The sequence below is a fragment of the Taudactylus pleione genome, unplaced genomic scaffold (genome assembly GCF_031769625.1).
Source record: "Taudactylus pleione unplaced genomic scaffold, aTauple2 ptg000062l, whole genome shotgun sequence".
NCBI lineage: Eukaryota > Metazoa > Chordata > Amphibia > Anura > Myobatrachidae > Taudactylus > Taudactylus pleione.
Window position 1 is genome coordinate 1,010,696 of NW_028284464.1, and position 14,065 is coordinate 1,024,760.

Sequence of the window (14,065 nt, forward strand, 5' to 3'; positions counted from 1 at the left end):
AACTGCTGGTTTCGGTATTACTTGCTCCACTATAGTGTAGCAGTATAGTTCAGAAATGGCTCAGCCCGTGGTATAGCCCCAGACCCTGTACGAGCCTGCATGTCACTATCCTTGTCTAAACAAAAGACCAGACAGGATCTTGAGATGACCCGTCTGAGATGTATTTTGGGAACACTGTCTAATTTCATCCCTACATATACCTATTTTGGGAAAACTGATTTACTTCCCTATGTATGGTATACGATACCAGAGTCACCAATCCCTAAGCTATTCGCTCTGTGGATACCTCTAACAGTCTATTTGCACCCCCACCCATGAGGCTGCAGGATTTTTCCCAGTTTGAAATAGGTCTAGTTCTAGTGTTCACCTGGCTACAGCAGTGACTGGATCTGCAGTTCCTCAGTATGTCTTCCCCTGTTCAGTCAGAATATGGATCGGTGTACGTAATCTCCCTAGCAGTGGATGTTTGTCAGCATAGAAGTTTAGTCAACACGTAAAACCTCAGATCCACCTTACTGTGGTTCTCTTGTCTCTGAAACACCTTTAGACCTACCGGGAGCAGATAGCACGGATGTTTGACTAATGCTTCTCCTTCCTAATGTGGCCTTACGGACGGAAGCGACTTACATGAAGTTGAGGTTCAGATCCCGTAGAGCACTGTCGGGATACCATCTCCAGAAGTGTGCTCCTGCAGATAAATATGGTTGAAGTTATGCCTAAAGGTGCATACACAACAATTTTTTTAACGATATCGTTCAATCGTTGAAAAAAATCATTCACTTTCTAAGTTAAAACGATGAACGACTATCGTTCATGCGCGTTCACGTTTGTAGTTCAGTCAGACTGACCAACTCAATGATTTTCATTAAGGGAAAAATATGCAAAAATCTTTTGTACAAAAAAATCGTTCATTACATTTAATAAATGAACGATAAAACGATTTTTGTTCATTTTTTCCCTTGAAAAAATTAACGAAAATCATTTACTAAATCATTGTGTGTGTACATGCAGCTTTTCTGCTAGAATCCTAGCTAAACTTTACACATCTAGATAAGTAACACTATATATGGTCTAAATATATATTTAAAAGGCTGCCTTCCCTGCGCAATGTGTAGGGTGCCTCCTTAGTTAAGACCACAACCCTATGGTAGGTCGGGAGATATCCCTTACAGGTTATAAGTACAGTCTGGGTCATTGTATGTTTCAGAAACCCCATTGGCTTATTCGGTAGTCTGAACGTCTGTCAGTTTTGGTATCTTGAACGTTCATCAATTTGCAAGGTGGGAGTTCACACTGTCGGGTTTCCAGGCTGCAATCTACAAACAGTCCAGGGGTACATTTAGTGTCAAAATCTTCAGTGGGTACTGCCTGTTCCATACTCATGCTAAAGGTGCATACCACTAGATATGGGTGGGTGACTTGTATTTGATGTTTTCAGAGCCACCTCACATGCTATGAGTACAGTTTCTACATCAGTCCACATTGCTTGTATGATCTGTATGCAAATGCGTCTTGTCAGTTTACACCTTACTAAGTATACTATATTTTGCGTGTAGTCGCTGGTTTGTGTCCCCTTGATGAAGGGCCACTCTGGTCAGCTTCTCTGCATAGTCTGTTATCACCTCTGTCTAGTATTTCATGTGTCCTTCCCTCAACATGAGACAAAGGTCAAGTGCTTGACACGACCCAATATTACTTATGACTGCTATTACATTGGCCTTACAGCTAGTTCTAAGGTTCCCAAATATCCTGAAGTTATTCCTTTATTGTCCAAAGTGGCTTCATGCTTTCTAAAGCCACATTTATCCTGTAATTTGACTTTAGCAGAAATCTGTCTTCCTGTTTAGAGGCTATATAGAGTTGTTTTCGGTTTATTAGAAGGTATTTATCTTGCATCTCTAATCACATTGGTTGGTGTGCCCTTAACTGACATTTTCAGTGCTCTATAAATTACCCTGCCGCAATAATTCTGTCTGTACGGTGTCCTCTTATGGTTTGCTATACCTAGTTACATTACTATTTTTATCAAAATTCAGGTTCGTGATGAAGTGTGGACTGGAACGTTTTTTTCTACTGAGCACAGTGGTGGACTACCTGGTTGTGGTACTGGACTATCTTTTTCTGGTCTGGATTTGAGACTTCTCCCTCTAGCATATCTATCTGGAGAACACTGCAACCTTTTATATCCCTATTGACTGAGTCCAGTGAGAGAGTCTAAGGCCGTTCCAACCTGCAGGTTCTTGGCGTAAGAGATCAGTATATGGCCGGTTGTTCTCAACAAGGTAGAGCCACTGGGTCCCAGACAAATCTATGGTCAGCCGATTTGACTTGGCACCTTTCTGCTCAGAGGGTCAGTGAGTTTTATGCCTTTCTCTAGGTGTGATACTGTTCCAAAAATCTGTCACAAATGATCTTTGGCGATACGTCTTCATGATCTGGTTTATGGGCCCATAGGCTCCACAGGGAGACCTTGGGGTGTAGGTTTAATCTGGATCTCGGGCACCACGCAGCTAAAGCTTTTGCTCCCAGGATGCACTGGTCCAACTTTCCTATACCCCGAGCCAGAGACACCTCAGTTTGAGTTGGTGCCCAGCCGGAGTCGGGTAACTGTTAACGCAGAGGGGCTACTTAGCAGCCCCTAAAACGATTTTAATGATTTATTTATGATTTGGTAGTTTCTGAACTATCTTCAGAGAACGCAGCAACAGACTGTCCATTGGACGTCTGTGCTGCCGCCACGCCAACACGCCCGCGCTGCGATGCCAGTAGCGATCTGGGGATCTCGGCGGGACCCTGGGGTCCGTGGTACCCAGGGCCTCGCAGACTTCCCAGACTGCGGCTGGACGTACAGGGACAGGTAAGGCGGATCACCGCTTGCAGTCATTGCCTCAGGGGACAGACCGGAGTCACTGAGGTGGACACAGGCTCCTATACCCTGCGCTTCCACTAGACCACCAGGGACTTTATCGGCGCGGGAAGCCAGCATCCCAGGGGTTAATATTCAGCCAGGGAGTCAGCCTTCCCTGTTGTAGCGGCTCCTCAGCTCAGCGCACCTTTCCACTGCGGTCAGGCTTTGCTAAGCTGTTTTCTCCTGTGGCCACAACCCCTCTGAGGTCTCCGGCGGCCATTTTCAATCGCGGATCTCTCAGGCCAGTGTGTGGTCCAGTCCCCCTGCATACATCTTCCTTGGGTATGCAGCACTATAGCCTTCCCAGACACTGAATCTGGGCAGTTGATTGTAGTGTCACTTTGCTGTATACTTTCTCCATTGTATGTGACTTATGCTAGCACTGCCTGTCTGTATCTTTGTTTCCTGTCAACATTTCTATACCTTTCCCCTAATTCTGCCCTAATACATGTGTAGTTAAGGTGGTTCTTTTAACTTGCATATATATATATATATATATTATATAAAATATAATATTTGTGAGGTCTGACACGTGTGCTGCACTGTGCCATATTTAGGCACAAAAGAACTCCTGCAGCTTATCCAAGTATTAGTCAGGACCAGTGTTTTTTCTCAGACTATTACCTTAACATACAGCTGTATTCAGTGGTTTTCCTGTGCCTCACATTTATAGAAATAAGTATTTGTGACGTTTTGTCATATACATGCGTTGCACTCTGCCATATTTGAGCGCTGTGCTCCTGCAGCTTACTCAGGCATAAGACAGGACCAGTATATTGCTTCCTACTAGTATCCTACATACATGGTGGTCGCATTATACCAAGTGCCATTTACTCTGCAGCTATGTCTAGCAAAGACAGGAGTATTAACAGGCATCTGCCCCCATACTGCTATCAGGCAAGTTATGGGTTGCAGGCTTAAGTGCGGAGGATTTAATAAGGGCTATATATTACCTGGGCTCCTTTGTGCAGGTACTTATCACAGCAGGACGTAATTCCCCCTTTGGGGTCGTTACATCAGGGTCAGGCGATACAGCTACCTCCTATACTCCCACCATGGGTAGACGTACTCTCAGTACAGAGTCTGATGGCTACTTCTAATGCCTTTCAAACCATGTTGCAAGGTGGGAAACCTCTACCCAGTAAATCCTTTACTCGTCCTGTGTTATCGTCACAGTCCACGCAAAGATGCTGATCTCTCTAACCCTGACTCCCCTCCGGAGGATGAGAGTTGGTCATAAATTAATATTTCTGCCTTGGTGCGAGCTGTCAGATCCATCTTATTAATAGAAGAGGATGAGCCAGCCCCTAAATCCAAGCACCCTATGTTTAAACAACAAAGTAGCTTCAGCAGAATTCCCTCTATCGGATCATCTAGCTGAACTCATGGCTGCAGTCTGGCAATCGCCCGGTAAGAGGTTTCATACTGACCTCATGTTACTCTTTGCCTGTGGCTCGTTGTGCATAATGGGAAACACCCCCATGCGGTGGATTCACATGTTACGCTTTTATTTAAAAGCTATACACTGCCTATTCCTACAGTTACTTCTTTGAAGGTACCAAAGCTGTTGCCATGGCTATAGCATAGGTGGCTAAAGCTATAGATAGCTGGGCTGATGTATTTGAAGGCTCTTTTTTCCCTCATGCTTCTAGGGATCAGATGTTTTTTGTTGCTCACATTCGAGATGCAGCTTCCTATATTGGAAAAGCGACATTAGATGCCAATCTCCTAACCTCCAGAGTCTCGGCGGGTGTGTCTGCCCGCTGTACCCTGTGGTTACGCTCATGGAAGGCTGATGTGGATTCCAAGAAAGGCCTAGGAGGGTTACCCTACAATGGGGAGATCTTGTTGGGCACAGACTGTGACAAGATTGTAACCACTAGAGTCACCAAACCCAGGACCAAGCGGACCTGGAACACCAGACACCCTGCTTCAAAGCCGACGGATAAACCCTCAGCCTGACGGGATGGGCCTCCCTCTGGGATATCCCAGAGTGGGAGGCCGACTTCTTCAGTTCGCCCAGTACTGGTGTCAAAACACCACAGATACTTGACTAAGAGAAGTGGTCTCAAATGGGTATGCCCTCATTTTGCAGACTGTCTCCCCACCAGTTTTTCTACACAGGCCCTCATTCAGACCTGAACAAGGCCTTACAAATCCAGAAATCTATGCAGTCACTACAATCCTGCTTGCTACAAGCAGGGGTAATTGTGCCAGTCCCACTATCTCAATGAGGGACTTGTCATTATTATTATTCTACTCTTTCTGGTTCAGAAGCCAAATGGGTCTCATCGGCCTATCCTCAACCTCAGATCCTTGAACAAATTCCTAAGGGGGCCAAAGTTCAGGATGGTAACCCTACGCTCCGTTATCCTAACTTTGGAGCCTGGGGACTTTATAGTATCTCTGGATATTCAGGACGCGTACCTACAGGTACCTATAGCACTGATGTGGGAGCTATATCTCCAGTTTGCAATACTATGGCAACACTTCCAATTTCAGGCTCTGCCCTTTCCACAGCTCCACTGGTGTTTATAGAAATGATTGCTATTAGGGCGGCCCACCTGCGTGGTCAGGGGGTCCAATTGTTTCCGTATCTGGATGTCCTCCTGCTCCTAGCAGGCTCCCCAGAGGTGCTTCACCACCGTATGTAGTTAACCGTTGCTCTCCTGCACAAGCACGGATGGTTAATCAACTGATAAAAGTCCTCCATGAATCCCTCACAGAGAATGATTCATCTGGGAGCCCGGCTGGACTCTCAGGATCAGAGAATCTTTCTGACATCAGATCTCCAGACTTCACGAGTACGCAGATGTCTTCACAGTCATAGGGTGTCGATCCCATCAGCAATGCAGGTTCTGGGATCCATGGTGTCCGTCTTCAATATGGTGGAATATGCTCACCATTGGCTCAAAGCTCATATGATGGTGCTCTCTCCAGAGAGGCGTCTGTCTCTATCTTGGTGGCTGCAGACATCTCATCTATCCAAAGTTGCCCCTTTTTGTTCCCAGACTGGATAATCCTAACATCGGACACCAGTATCCCGGGTTGGGGTGCAGTGACCAGTCCGTGCTCCTTTCAGGACTGTTGGACATTGCTCAACTCAACCCTGCCAATCAGCATATTGGAACTTTGAGCTGTCTAGAGGGCCCTCAACCTGGCCCAGCACATACTTCACGGAAGACCTGTGCAAGTTCAGTCCAACATTGCCACAAAAGTGGCTTACATCGACCATCAAGGAGGCACTTGAACTCACGCATTCTGTCATGGGCTAAGGGTCACCTCCCGGCCATCTCTGCAGTGTTCTTTCCAGGAGTTCTCAATTGGGAAGCAGACTTCCTCAGCCATCACGACGTGCATCCTGGGGAATGGTCGCTTCTCCAAGAGGTGTTTCAACTCTGGGGCCTCTCAGAGGTGGAACTCATGGCCTCCCGACACAGTCACAAACTGCTATTGTAAGGGTACAGGACATGAGATGCAGAGGCAACCTTGGTAGAGGCACCAGTGAAGTGGACCTTCCAGTTTGCGTACCTATTCCCTCCAGTCCCCCTTCTTCCTCGAGTTCTTCGGAAGTTCAAACAAGACGGAGGCACTGTCTTGGTGACTCCAGCTTGGCTCAGACGTCACTGGTACTCAGATCTTTGGAGTCTCTCCATCGACACTCCGTTCCTGCTGACTCAACGTCCGGACCTGTTGTCTAAAGGTCCTTGACTTTATCCATTCCTGAGTCGTCTGTCTTTGACGGCCCGGCTCTTGAGATATCCCTCCTGAGGTCAAAAAGATTCTCTAGCTCTGTAGTCAGCACTATGCTCAGAGCGCGTAAGCCAGCCTCTGCTCGGATCTACCACAGAGTGTGGTATATATATTTCCAATGGCGTCGTACCAGAAGCTACGATCCTCAAGTGTTTAGGATTTCCAGAGTCTTGGCCTTCCTTCAAACTGGATTGGACCTTGGACTTCGCCTTGCCTCACTGAAAGTGCATGTCTCTGCTCTATCCATTTGGTTCCAGTGTAGACTTGCTCCACTACCGAATGTACACACCTTCCTTCAGGGTATCCTCCAGATTCAACCTCCCTTTGTCCTTCCAGCGGCTCCATTGGATTTGTCAGTAGATCTTCGTGCCCTCCAGGGTCCTCCATTTTCACCCCTGGATTCTGTAGAACTCAGGTGGTTCACAGAGAAGACGCTATTGCATCTGCCAGGAGAGTGTCAGAATTGGGGGCGCTCTCCTGTCGTCCCTTTTCTGATATTTCACCAGGACAGGGCTGTGCTTCGCACTTGCCCTGAGTTTCTTTCTAAGGTGGTTGCTAATTTCCATATCAACAGGAAATTATAGTACCGGCCTTTGTCACCAGACCTCTCGTCTGGTGAGGCCTCATTGGATGTGGTCCACGCTCAGGATTTCTGTGGACCGTACCAGTTCCCTTCGGAAATCTGACTTTTTTGTGATCTGTGGATTTCACAAAAACAAACAAACATTGGCCAGATGGCTTCATGTGATTATCTCAGATGCTTACAACCAGGCAGGCCTGCCTGTTCTGGCTTCTGTTACTGCTCTTTCTACTTGTTCTGTGGGCTCCTTATGGGTGGCTAGCCGTGGCACCTTGGCTGTTTAAGTTTGTAAGGCGATCACATGGTCTGTCCAGACCTTTGTAAGGTTCTATGCATTTGATACCTTAGCCTCTCAGGATGCTTCCTTTGGGTGCCGGATTCTCCTCTCAGCGCTGGAGCATCCCCCTCCTTAAAAGGACTGCTTTGGGACATCCCCAAGGTCTCCCTGTGGAGCCTATGGACCCTGAAGAAGAAAATGAGATATGGTAAGAACTTACCTTTATCTATTTCTACGAAGTCCATAGGGTTCCACAGGATACCTTGGGGTATAGGTGATGGCGTCAGGCATCGGGCACCATAGAGTTAAGCTTTTCAGCCTCCCAGGATGCACTAGGGTCCCCCTCCTATACCCCGCCCCCGACCCAAGGCATGTCAGTTTCGTACCAAGCCATAGGCCGGAGGAGGAGAAGGAAGAGAAAGAAAAAAGATCTGGACACACACAAGAATCACATTCTCACCAGAGGGAGACGGAAAAACCGGTGACCAGAGTATAGCCCATCTGTAGTGCAGGTGCGACAGGGCGGGAGTCCTGTGGAACCCTATTGGCTTCGTAGAAATAGAGATAACAAAGGTAAGTTCTTACCATATCTCCTATTTTCTACATCAGGGTCCATAGGGTATCCACAGGATACCTTGGGGATGTCCCAAAGCAGTATCCTTTAAGGGTGGGGACGCTCCTGTGCTGAAAGGAGAATCCGCCGCAAACCGGAACGTCAACCGGACGGACAGAGCATCCACCAGAGACGCCTTTTCATCTCTTGTGCGAGACCCGTACACCGGCAACTTGTTGTTGTGCCGTGACGCCATGAGGTCGATCTCTGGAAGACCCCACCTGTCCACCAGAAGTTGAAAGACGTCCTGGTGCAGAGACCATTCCCCCGGATGAACATCCTGACAACTGAGAAAGTCCGCCTCCCAGTTTAGGACTCCCGGGATGAAGACTGCTGATATGGCCGGGAGATTGCGCTCCGCCCAAACTAGGATTCGGGACACCTCTACGAGAGCCGCCCGACTTCGGGTTCCTCCTTGCCGATTTATGTAGGCCACGGTGGTAGCGTTGTCCGACTGGACCTGCACTGGGTGACCTTGGAGAACCCGATGTGCCTGCTGGAGAGCTCCAAGATGTTTATTGGAAGCTCTGTTTCCACCTGAGTCCACCTGCCCTGGAACAAGTGTGGACCCGTGACTGCTCCCCAGCCCCGAAGACTGGCGTCCGTTGTCAACCGGACCCAATTCGCCACCCAGAACGGACGACCCCTGTTGAGATGGGTCGTCTGCAACCACCAGGCTAGGGACAGGCGAACCTCCAGAGTGAGCACCATCGTCTGGGATTTTAGACTCTGAGGCAGTCCATTCCATTTGGACAGAATCAATTGCTGCAGAGGTCTGGAGTGAAACTAGGCATATTCCACCATATCGAATACCGACACCATGGAGCCCAGTAACCTCATCGCCGAGTGCAGAGACACACGGCGATTCTGCAGACAACTGCGCACCCTCAACTGCAAGGCAGAGATCTTTTCCTCCGTCACAAAGATCCTTTGCTGACCGGAGTCCAAGAAGGCTCCGAGGTGCAGAATCCTTTCAGATGGGATGAGGGTGGACTTCTGCCAGTTTATCAACCAGCCGTGCCGTTGCAGTACCGCAATGGTCAGATCCAAGTGGCGTAGAAGGAGCTCTGGAGATCTTGCCACCAACAGAAGGTCGTCCAAGTACGTTAACATGCGGACTCCCTGCAGCCGCAGGGAAGCCGCCATGACCGCCATCACCTTGGTGAATACACGTGATGCTGTCGCCAGCCCAAAAGGTAACGCCCGGAACTGAAAGTGGTCGTTGCGGATTGCAAACCTGAGGAACTGTTGATGGCGTAAAAGAATAGGGACATGCAGGTAAGCGTCCTGTATGTCCAACGACACCATGTAATCCCCAGGTTCCAGCGCCAGAATGATGGACCGTAGGGTCTCCATCCGAAACCTCGGCACCCACAAAGACTTGTTGAGTGCTTTGAGGTTGAGGATCGGACGATAAGACCCATTGGGTTTCTGCACCAAAAAGAGATTGGAATAGAAACCCTGGCCCCTCTGGGAGAATGGAACAGGCACTATAACTCCAGCCTGGAGCATAGTGTGCAAAACCTTCCGCAGTTCCACGGCTTTGTTCCGGTCTGATGGAAGACCAGTGGTGAAGAATCGAGACGGGGGCCTGTGCCGAAAGGAGAGGGCGTACCTGTGACAAACCACCTCGAGAACCCAAGTGTCTGTCGTAACCGACCAACACTGGGCGAACTGCAGCAGGCGGCCTCCCACTTTGGGATCCCCCAAAGGGAGGCCCGGACCGTCAGGCCGCAGGCTTGTCAACGGGCTTAGGGGCCGGACGTCTGGTACTCCAGGCCTGTTTCCGGGGCTTGGACGATTTTTGGGGCCAGCCTGTCTGGGAAAAGACTGCGTCTCAGGCCTACCCTGGACCCTGTAAGGCCGAAAGGACGACGTACCTGAACCGGAAGGAATCGCAGCAGACGGAAGACATGCCGATAAACGGACTTTAGGCAAATCTCTACCTTACGGTCCGTAGCATCCTTCAAGGAAGACATGGAGGGCATGGGCAATGTGGCACTGCGGACAAGGCGTGTCACATGAGAATCCACCTGTGGAGCGGATTCCCACTTAGAAAAATAATTATCCGCAAACTGATAAGCCACCGCCAAGTGCCTCTGAGGCTGATACAGTTTGCCCGGATGTTTCCACGCCTCCTCTAAATGGCGTCCGACTCTTTAGTACGGAGAGGTTCCTGGTCCGAAAGATCCAGAATCTCACCATCAGACGTCACGTCGTCATCCTCATAAGGAGCGGACAGAGACGCCACCGACCGCTTATGCAGCCACAACAGAGACTCCCCTTGTAACACGTCCGACTAGTGCTGTACAAAACTTGTCAGAGAATTAACCCACGCAGGCTCCTCAGAGACTTGGGGAGGGGAAATAGGGAGACTGTGTGGTACCATCAATTGTCTCGGGAAACCCTGCATGGGTGACGACACCACTGACTGCTGGGACAAACCCATCTGTGAGAACGTAGGCTGCGGAGCTAACTGGCCCACGAGGGTTGTAAGCGCTTTGGCGAAACAAGCCCAGGGCGGCTCCTGTACCGGGGCCGCGCCAATAAATAACACTGCCGACATAACCCCTCCGCGCTACCTTCCTCCTCCGCTATAGGTACCTTGCACGTAGTACACAAAAGCTGGAGAGGAAAGTCACTCTGACATCATGGTAAGTATGTGACCCCTCTCACTGATACTTGTAGTAGTGTGAGACCACCCTGCAATCACCGCAAGGGCTTTAGCAGTAAAAGATCAGGGACAGTGAAAAGGCTGATAGTAGAAAATGAAAGTACAGGCAGCAGCGCTAGCAGAAGTCACATACAATGCAAAGAAAATCAATTCCTGCACTAACAGCGCTGATAATCAACTACGCAGACACAGAGCCTGGTAGGACACAATGCTGCATACACAGACCTGAACCAAACGGAGGAGAGGTATGCCGGGGGAACCAGACCGCGATGCCACCGCTTCCAGCAGTGATCACCATGCGCTTGTAAAGATGGCCACCAAGGAGCATAGAGGAGGCCGGCCTGGGGGAGGAGCGCTGCCACAGGGCCAGTCAGCACAGTGCAGAGAGGGCTGTGTGCAGCGGGGGAGGCGCCGGCTGTCCTACAGGGAAGGTGCGCTCCCCTGGCATGCAATTAACCCTTGGGACGCCGCAGCGCTACCGCTCAGCCGCGGTCCGCTGTCCCAGGGGGGTAGTGGAAGCGCAGGTTAGGTGCCTGGCTCCACGCTGCAGCCAGTCCCCAGGGAGCCCCCTGCCTGGGGACTCTGGACCATGCTTCAGCAGGGTCCCACCGCAGGAACCCGCTGCTTACCTGCTGCCCCCTTGGATCCGGCCATGGTCCCAAACATCTGGGGTCACTGCTACCAGCATCCCCGGATCGGTACCGGCGGGGGTGTAGGGAAGACAGCATGGACGTCAGCACTGACTGTCCATGCTGTACTTCCAGATGTGCAGCCACAGCTGCATTGAAGAAACTTCAGGGGCTATTCTTAGCCCCCCTCTAACAGGTGCATCCGACTCTGGCCGGGCACCAAACGAAACTGAGATGCCTTGGCTTGGGGGCGGGGTATAGGAGGGGGACCCTAGTGCATCCTGGGAGGCTGAAATCTTAACTCTATGGTGCCCGATGCCTGATGTCATCACCTATACCCCAAGGTATCCTGTGGATACCCTATGGACCCTGATGTAGAAAATGAGTTATGGTAAGAACTTAAATTGGTTAACACTTTCTTTGAAGTCCACGGGGCACCCGCCCTGACACACCTGGCTTCATATGGGCTATATTTCTGGTCGCCGGTTACCCGTATCCTTCTGTATGTGATTCTTGTGTGTACCAGTCTTCCTTCTCTCTTATCCTCCTCCGGCCTTTGGCTACTTACCAACTGAGGTGTCTCTGGCTCGGGGGCGGGGTATTGAAAGGATGGACCAGTGTCCTCGCTGGGTTCAATGTTTATCACTCTCTTCAAAGTAATTAGATTTGTGAAGGTGTTTTATGTGTATACAGTGCTGTATTCTTCTCCTTGTTGAGTGTACAACAAGGGGTTTGCTCTTCTTGGAATCTGCAAATCTTTAAACGTCTTCCTACCCTTTCCTGTATCTCACTCAGGATGAGAATGTCTGGAAGTCGGCTTACTAATGATTCCTCCCTGATCTACATTGTAGGCTGGTCCCACTACTGAGTAAATCCTCCGTGCTTGCTTCTTGTCACCTAGATGTTTATCCTCCAGTATATGTTGCTCTGATGCCCTGGCTTCCAGCAGTTCTCCTCAACTAAACCTGGGTGGCTGGTCGCACATTCTGGTGACCCCAGAATAACCCAACAGAGTTTGGTTTGTCGGCCTCCTTGCACTTTCAGTGGGTTTTTTCTCTGCCGTTTCTAACCCAGGCTGGACTTCTCGGTCCGAATCCATCTTCACGGACCTCCCTGGTCTGTTTTCACAGGGTAGCTAGCAGGAGAGCCCTCCTGAGGTGTAGAGTTTTCGCCAATGCTGATTGAGTGATCTGTGCTCTATGCTGATCGCCTAATTTCTGCAGATAGGGCATGTCTACTCTTACTAGTGTTACATCCAGAAATTGGATCCTGCAGTTTTTCTCCTCTGGGATTATAACTTGTCGTCAAACGACTGGGGCAGAGGTTCCCAAACTTTCTTCAAGGCACCCTAACAGTCCAGGTTTTTAGGAAAAGTATGCTTGGACACGTGTGACTTAATAAGTACCTCAGTCAATTTGATTTAACCACCTGTGCTCAACTATGGATATCCTTAAATGCTGGACCGTTAGTGTCACAACCGGGCACTAGGACTACCTCTGATGAGGTTAAGAACTGGGGGGGTTAAGGATAGTTGTAGGGAAATGACAGGGGTGGCAGACTAAGTCTCCTAATTGCGGCCAAACCCAGGTTTGGCTAGACCTGCCCAGAGGCGCGGAGTCTAACCCACTTGGTGGTTTTCTCCAGTGACCCCTCTAATTGTGATTTGGTTTTCGCCACACCAAGAGAGCAGGTCACGGCCCTCTGGAGAGGTACCTGGTAGTGACAGAAGACTAGAATAATATACCGAACACAACTAACACAGGGAACACTGGAAATAACACAGAGGATTGGCTTGTACCGAGACACAGGGACTGAATACACTGGGATGCTCCGGAAAGGTACTGGATGTGCTGGTATGGAGTTATACTGAGATACCAGAACAGAGTACACGAAGATGCCACTTGGGGCACACTGGAGGTGTGGACAGAACTTGAACTGAAGCACAGGGATGAAGTACACAAGGATGACACTTGGGGTGCACTGGAGATGTAGATGAAACTTGTACTGAAGGTCAGGGATGAAGTACACTAGGATGCCATTTGGGACTCTCTGGAGGTATAGACTGAGCTTGTACTGAAGCACGGGGACAAGGTACACAAGGATGCCACTTGGGACGCACTGGAGGTATAGACAGAGCTTGTACTGAAGTGCAGGGATGAAGTACACAGTGATGTGTATTTTGTACACTATGTAATTCCAGATGCACCGGTAGGTGATGGTGCGTACTTTGTACACGATGGTGTGTATTTTGTACACAAAGTTGCGACTCCGGACGCACCAGCAGATGACCTTGGAATAGTACCCAAAGATGTGTATTTTGTACACAAAGGTGCGACTATGGATGCATCGGCAGATGACTTTGAAAATGTAAACAGTGGTGTGAATTTTGTACAGAAAGGTGCGACTCCGGACCCACCGGCAGAGGACTTGAGAGGATACAGTGGTGTGGATGAAATTGTACTGAACATGAGGACTGAGTACACAGCGGAGCGACTTGAGGCACACAGGATGAACTTGTACTAAAAACGGGGCTGAATACGCAGAGGTCACAGGGAGCAAACAGGAAGCCAGGAAAGTAATACAGCCTCTGGAACATAAGACAGTTGGCACAAGGAATGACTACGTGCAGTC